Below are 6,612 nucleotides of genomic sequence, written 5' to 3' on the forward strand. Positions count from 1 at the left end.
ACCCGACTCCAGCACCAGCACCCACTGCCACGCCCACTCCCAGAAGCACCTGGGACGGGGCCTCTCCCCTTCTTATCCCTTGAGCCCCACCCCAACACCCTCTTCTGGGTCAGGGTCTTGGTTGTAACTTGCCCTCTGATAGTCTTGTGGGGGGCACAGCTCCCCTGACCCCTCCATCTCTATGGCGCCTAGAGGTGGTGGTAGGTGCTGGGCCCGTTGTCCTCTGTGTAAACCCAGCGTGGACGCGTCCAGCAATCCTCTCGGATACCTGGACAGTTGTCACTCGCGGTTCTCAGCTATGAAGCGACGGACAGTTCTGTTTTGCTTCCTACTTGGTTACCCTCATGGAGTCAGTCCCAAGCCAAAGCCTTCTCTTGGGGACACTGCACCGTCTTTCTTGGCACAGTGTGGCACCCGGGCTGAAACTGCCCTGGTGAGAAATAAACACCCGAGCAGAGCCGGGAAAGGGCCAGTTCAAAGCGGAAGGCGGTTTTCAGCTCTAAGATGCGGACCCTTGCATCCCTTTGAGGCGCACTGATCTTTCCTGAAAGAGACATAAATGGACCCTCTATTGGCACAAGCAAGATGCAAAATTCACCTGTTGCCTCCGGACAGGTCTTCGGAGACTCATTTCTGTAGGGACTGGGGGCCCCTGGGGAGAAAGGTTTTTTCCCTGGGAGTATTACAGCGTGCCCTGTGGCTTCCTCTGGCCCACGGGTAGATGCTCGTCTTTGGGCGCTTGCTGGTGTGAGATCAGCAGCTGAGACCCCCGAGAAGACATGCAGCCTGATGTGGACTCGACCCCAAGGAGCTGTGGGCGGCCTGGGCTGGGCTGGGCTGTTCTGCCTTGGTTGGGGAGCCCCAAACAGCCCAGATTCGGGGTGGTGCTAGCAGTGGGCCCACTGCTCATGCTATAGCCAGCTTTGTGGAAGATAGCGCAGAGCTCCCATCTCGGGCTTGGGTGCAGGAGCCCTCCTATGCTGGGCCTGGGGCTTCCCATTTTCAAATGGATGATTTTATAGGTCCCTTAACACTAGTCAGCAAGGACTCATCTTGGCGGCCCTGCCTGGCAGTGTCCTGGGTGTGAAAGGCAGAGGGCTTCACAGTCTGCCCCCAGGGTCCAAGGAGATAGGAAAGGAGGGCCACCCTCCACCCCCAGGACACTGCCAGGCACTGGGCTGGACTGAGTCCTCAAGTGTGGCCCTGACTCAGCCACCCTGGACATTGCCTCACTCGCTGCCCACTCACCCACTCCTCTGTCAGGGAGGGGTTAGCGTCTCGGTTTCCTTGGCTTCTGCCCAGGAGGAGCCCCCTGGCCACCAGGCTTAGTGCCCGCCCTCCTCAGAGAGACCCCTGAGATTGAGCCCTGTGCTGTGCATCTTGTGTTTCCTATGTCACTGTCAAAGGCTAAGGCACCCGCACTTCCCCTGCCACCTCCTCTACTTTGACACTGTCCTCACCAAGTCCAACCCACCGACCTGGCCTTAAGTTCACCCAGTGCCATAGGTGGGTGGCTTTCAACAGTAATTTATTTTCTCACAGTCCTGGAGGCTGGAAGTCCAAGATCAGGGTGCCAGCAGCGGCAGGTTCTGATGAGGGCCCTCTTCTTGGCTTGCAGGCAGCCACCTTCTTGTGCTGCCTTCACATGGTCTGTCCTCTGTGTGTGGATGGAGGGTGCGAGATCTCTCTCCTTCCTAGAAAGCCACTAATCTCATCAGGAAGGTCCGCCTTCATGACCTCATCTAACCCAAATTACCTCCCCAAGGCCCATCTTTTTTTTTTTTTTTTTAATATATTTTATTGATTTTTTTACAGAGAGGAAGGGAGAGGGATAGAGAGAAACATCAATGAGAGAGAAACACCGATCAGCTGCCTCCTGCACACTCCCTACTGGGGATGTGCCCGCAACCAAGGTACACGCCCTTGACCGGAATCGAACCTGGGACCCTTGAATCTGCAAGCCGATGCTCTGTCCACTGAGCCAAACCTGTTAGGGCCCCAAGGCCCATCTTTACCTATCACTGGGGGTTAGGGCTTCAACATGGAAACGTGGGGGACTGGGGGAGGACACATTGTCTGTAACACCGTCCACTGGGCCCTGTGGTCGGTAGACCTTGTTCTGCGTCCCCGCCTCTGTCCTCAGACTTGAGGATGTAAGCCATCGTTTTCATTTCTATGGAGAAATAGACATCATTTCTCTCTTGCCAGCATCCCGTACGTTATCCTTTTCACCCTTTAGTTGTGCCCCAATTTGCAAAACCACAGCAGCTAAAGAGCCCAAACATCTGCCTTTTCTCTCCCTGCACCCCAGACTGCTGGGCACTGCAGGGCACTGCCGCCACGTCTTTTCGGTGAATGAGCTGCTAGTCATCAGCCTCAACTGGGCCTTTTACTGCGCCCAGCTTTCCCACCAGCTTTTTCTAGTCAGCTTGTTTTCCAACTCTCACCAGTGGCTTTTTCTTTTCATATATATATATATATATATTTATATATATATATATATATATATACACACACACACACACACACACACTAGAGGCCCAATGCACGAAATTCGTCCCCCGGCTTCTGGCACCGGCTTCCCTCTGGCACCCAGGACCTGGGCTTCCCTCACAGAGGGAGACCCTACCCACCTGCCACAGCCCACTGGTCAGTGACCTGGGCCTCCCTCTTTGGGGCGATCATGGAGCCCCCCAATTGATTGCCCTGCCAGCCTGTGGCCTGGGCCTCTCTCTGTGGGGCGATGGCCGGACCCCCGACCAATCGCATCGCGCCCGCCTTGGCTGGCCTGGCACCAGTGGGTGTCATAGCATGGTCCCGGATGGTTGTCCAGATAGCCGTTCCACTGTTTGGCCATTTGGTCAATTTGCATATTACACTTTTATTTTATATATATATACTAGAGGCCTGTTGCATGAAGAGATTTGTGCAATAGGCCTTCCTTCCCCTGGCTGCCAGCACCTGTTTTCCTCTGGCACCCGGGACCCAGGCCTTTGCTCCAGCCGCAGTGGAGAAGCCACGACTCTTCAGTCTTCAGTTGTCTTCAGTCTTCGCTCCGTGCCTGCATATGCAAATTAACCGCCATCTTTGTTGGGTTAATTTGCATACTCATCTTGATTGGCGGGTGGGCATAGCGGAGTGACACCAATTTGCATGTTTCTCTTTTATTAGTGTAGATACTAGAGGCCTGATGCATGAAATTTGTGCATGGGTAGGGTCCCTAGTCCTGACCAGCAGATCAGGGCTGATCTGTGGAGCAATCTGTGTGGCAATCGGGGGGGGGGGAGCCCCACTGGCACCTGCCTTGGCTAGCCTGGCGCCACCTGCTTGCCAGCCAGCCCCGGCCCCACAATCTCCCTGCTGCCACCGCCTGTCACCTCCTTCTGCCAGGGCAACCAGAGGGGCAATTGGGGGCCCCACTGGCACCTGCCTTGGCTGGCCTGGGGCCAGCAGGCTGGGGGCAGCTCCTGCATTGAGCGCCTGCCCCCTCGTGGTCAGTGCGCCTCATTGCGACCAGTAGTTTCGCAGTTTGGTCAATTTGCATATTAAGCTTTTATTATTTATTGATTTTAGAGAGGAAAGAAAAGGGAGAGATAGAAACATCAATGATGAGAAACATTGATCAGCTGTCTCCTGCACACCCCCTACTGGGGATTGAGCCTGCAACCGGGGCATGTGCCCTGACCCGGAATTGAACCGTGACCTACTGGTTCATAGGTCAACGCTCAACCACTGAGCCGTGCCAGCCGGGCTCACCAATTGCTTTTTCTAACCTCCCATCTGCATCCCTTCATTCTGTCTCCTAACAGCCTCTCCTCCTTCCAGAGAAGGAGAAGCCATCCTATGGCAGCTCCCAGACTTCTCACCACCAGTCTTCCACTCCGCGCTCTCCCCTCCCTCCTGCGGCAGTGGAAGAACTGCCCTGCACAGAGCTGCTAGGGGGCCGGGCCCGAGGCTCGGCGCTCACCGCTGCCCCCAGATCTAGGAGCAGCTGAAGGGGGTCCTATCCCCCCTCTGCCTCTCCTCCCCCCCCCCATAGGCCTGGGGACTGAGGACAGGTGAGTTGTATCTGGACAGATGGAAGATCTTCCCTGAGTGGAGGTGGGGCCTTTAAGGGGAGGGCAGGGGCTCCAGGAGCCAGGAACAGTCTGCACAAAGGCCTGGAGCTGGCTCGTGTGGAGACTTTCCCACCTGCCTTGCCCCAGTCTCTCCCTGGAGTCTGTGGCCAGCTATGCCCCTGGAGTAGAATGCCGCTCCTCACCATGCCTACCCCGCCCCCTGCCCCATTGTGACACTACTTCCTGGCCACCATTGGAACCCAAAGGTTCTGCTGCCAACCACCTGGCTAGGCCTGGAGTATGCTGAGGTGGGTCCTGGCTTTGGTTTGTGGTTCCGTCTCCAGGGAGGCGGGACGGGGAGGGTGGCCGTTTTGATGACACCTGGCAAGTGTGGGGCCGTATTCTCAGCACAGATGTGGACAGGAGCCTGCCAGGACCGCTCCACTGTGTGGAGTCCGTGAAAGGAGCAGGCTGCCCTCACGGGAAGTGTGGGTTTGGGGTGGCATCTGGCCATTTCCTGCCTCAGACGGAGCATTGCTTCTGGCTATATGTTTATTTCCCAGGCCTCATTTCCTTTTTCTGTTGTTACTCCTCACCCAAGGATATTTTTTCTATTGATTTTTTTGTGTGTGTGTGTTTTTTTAGAGAGAGTGGGAGGGAAGGAGGGGAGAGGGCGGGGAAAGAGAGAGAGAGAGCATTGATGTGAGAGAGAGTCATAGATTGGTTGCTTCCTGCATGCACCCTGAATGGGACTGGGGATCAAACCTGCAACCCAAGTAGGTGCCCTTGACCGGGAATCGAACCTGAGACCCTTCGGTGTTTGGGCCGATCCTCTAACCACTGAGAACACTGGCCAGGGCTCACTTTCCTCTTTTTGTACATTGAGAACCAATTACCTTGGGCCTGTCCACCTGGCAGGAGACCTGTGGGGTCAGTAGAGGGAGCAAGTGCTCCAGGGCCTTGCTGACTGTCAAGAGCCCCATGGGCATTCAGGTGATGCTGGGAGACACTGAAGGGAACCCCGAGGGCAAGGTGGGGACAGCTGGCTCCTCAAAGCCAGAGATCTGTGGGCAAAGCAAAGTGCCCTCCCTGGGAAGCCTCCTCCATCCACCTCTGCCCCCCTCCAACCTTACACATGTATGCACCGTATTAGTTTCCTTATGCTGCTGTAACAAATGACCACAAATTTAGTGGCTCAAAACAACACACATTTATTACATCGCAGCTCTGGAAGGCGGAAGTCCAAAATGGGCCTCACTGGGCATGGGTCATGGCGTCAGTCGGCAGGACTGCGCTCTTTCCTGGAGGCTCCTGGGGAGCATTCGTTCTCCTGCCCTTTCCAGCTGCTAGAGCTGACTGCATTCCTTGGCTGCCCTTTTACATTCCCAGTGGCACTGTACAAGGGTTCCAATTTCTCCACTTCCTCAATAACACTTGCTGTTTTCTGGGTGTTTTTTTTTAAAGTATTAGCCACCCTAATGGGTATCTTTGCACATATTAAAATATATTTTTATTGATTTCAGAGAGGAAGGGAGAGGGAGATAGAAACATCCTATATAGTAAAAGGCTAATATGCAAATTGACCAAACAGGAGAACAACCAGTGGCTATGATATGCACTGACCACCAGGGGGCAGACACGCAATGCAGGAGCTGCCCCCTGGTGGTCAGTGCGCTCCCACAGGGGCAGCGCCGCTCAGTCAGAAGCTGGGCTCATGGCTGGCGAGCACAGCAGCGGTGGCTGCAGCGCTAAGGACCCCTCAGGGGATGTCTGACTGCTGGCTTAGGCCCACTCCCTGGGGTCCCAGACTGCTAGAGGGTGCAGGCTGGGCTGAGGGACACCCCCCAACCCCAGTACCCAAATGTTGTGCACTGGGCCTCTAGTTAATGATGAGAAAGAATCATTCATTGGCTGCCTTCTACACTCCTCGAACCCACAACCCAGGCATGTGCCCTGACTGGGAATTGAACCGTGACCTCCTGGTTCATAGGTCGACTCTCAACCACTGAGTCACGCTGGCTGGGCTCGCCCTGCTATTTTGGTGCCTCACGGCATCAGCTCCATCTCTGTGGCCTTAGTTCCTGGCCACTCCTGATCCAGATTTGGGGGGTGTTTTTGGTGCTGTTTTCTTGAAACAATGTTCCCTGGAGAACTCTACTTTTGCAAAACTGGTAGTGCCTTGGTGTGTGTGTGTGTGTGTGTGTGTGTGTGTGTGTGTGTGTGTGTAAACTAAGTTTCAGCAGCAAGGAAATTGTCGGAGAACTCAGCACTTAGCAGGACATTGTCTAAAACATTCAAGAAATAGGAATGGGCGGGCCAATGGGGGACAAATTAACTAAGAAACTTCAGAAGCAAAGTGGTGAGCTACAGAGAACATCAAGGTTGGAATCCAAATTGTCCTAAGACAGGCCAATTTCAAGTCAGTGGCTCCACGCCAGCCCCTGACTTCTGGTTGGTAGACACTGAGCTGCATCCTTTCTCTGAACAGATGACACATGAAGACAATTCAGTGGAGCTCCAACCCCGGTCCTCTTACAGGGACTTACCCCAGCAT

This window comes from Myotis nattereri, assembly GCF_964212035.1.
Source record: "Myotis nattereri genome assembly, chromosome: 14".
NCBI lineage: Eukaryota > Metazoa > Chordata > Mammalia > Chiroptera > Vespertilionidae > Myotis > Myotis nattereri.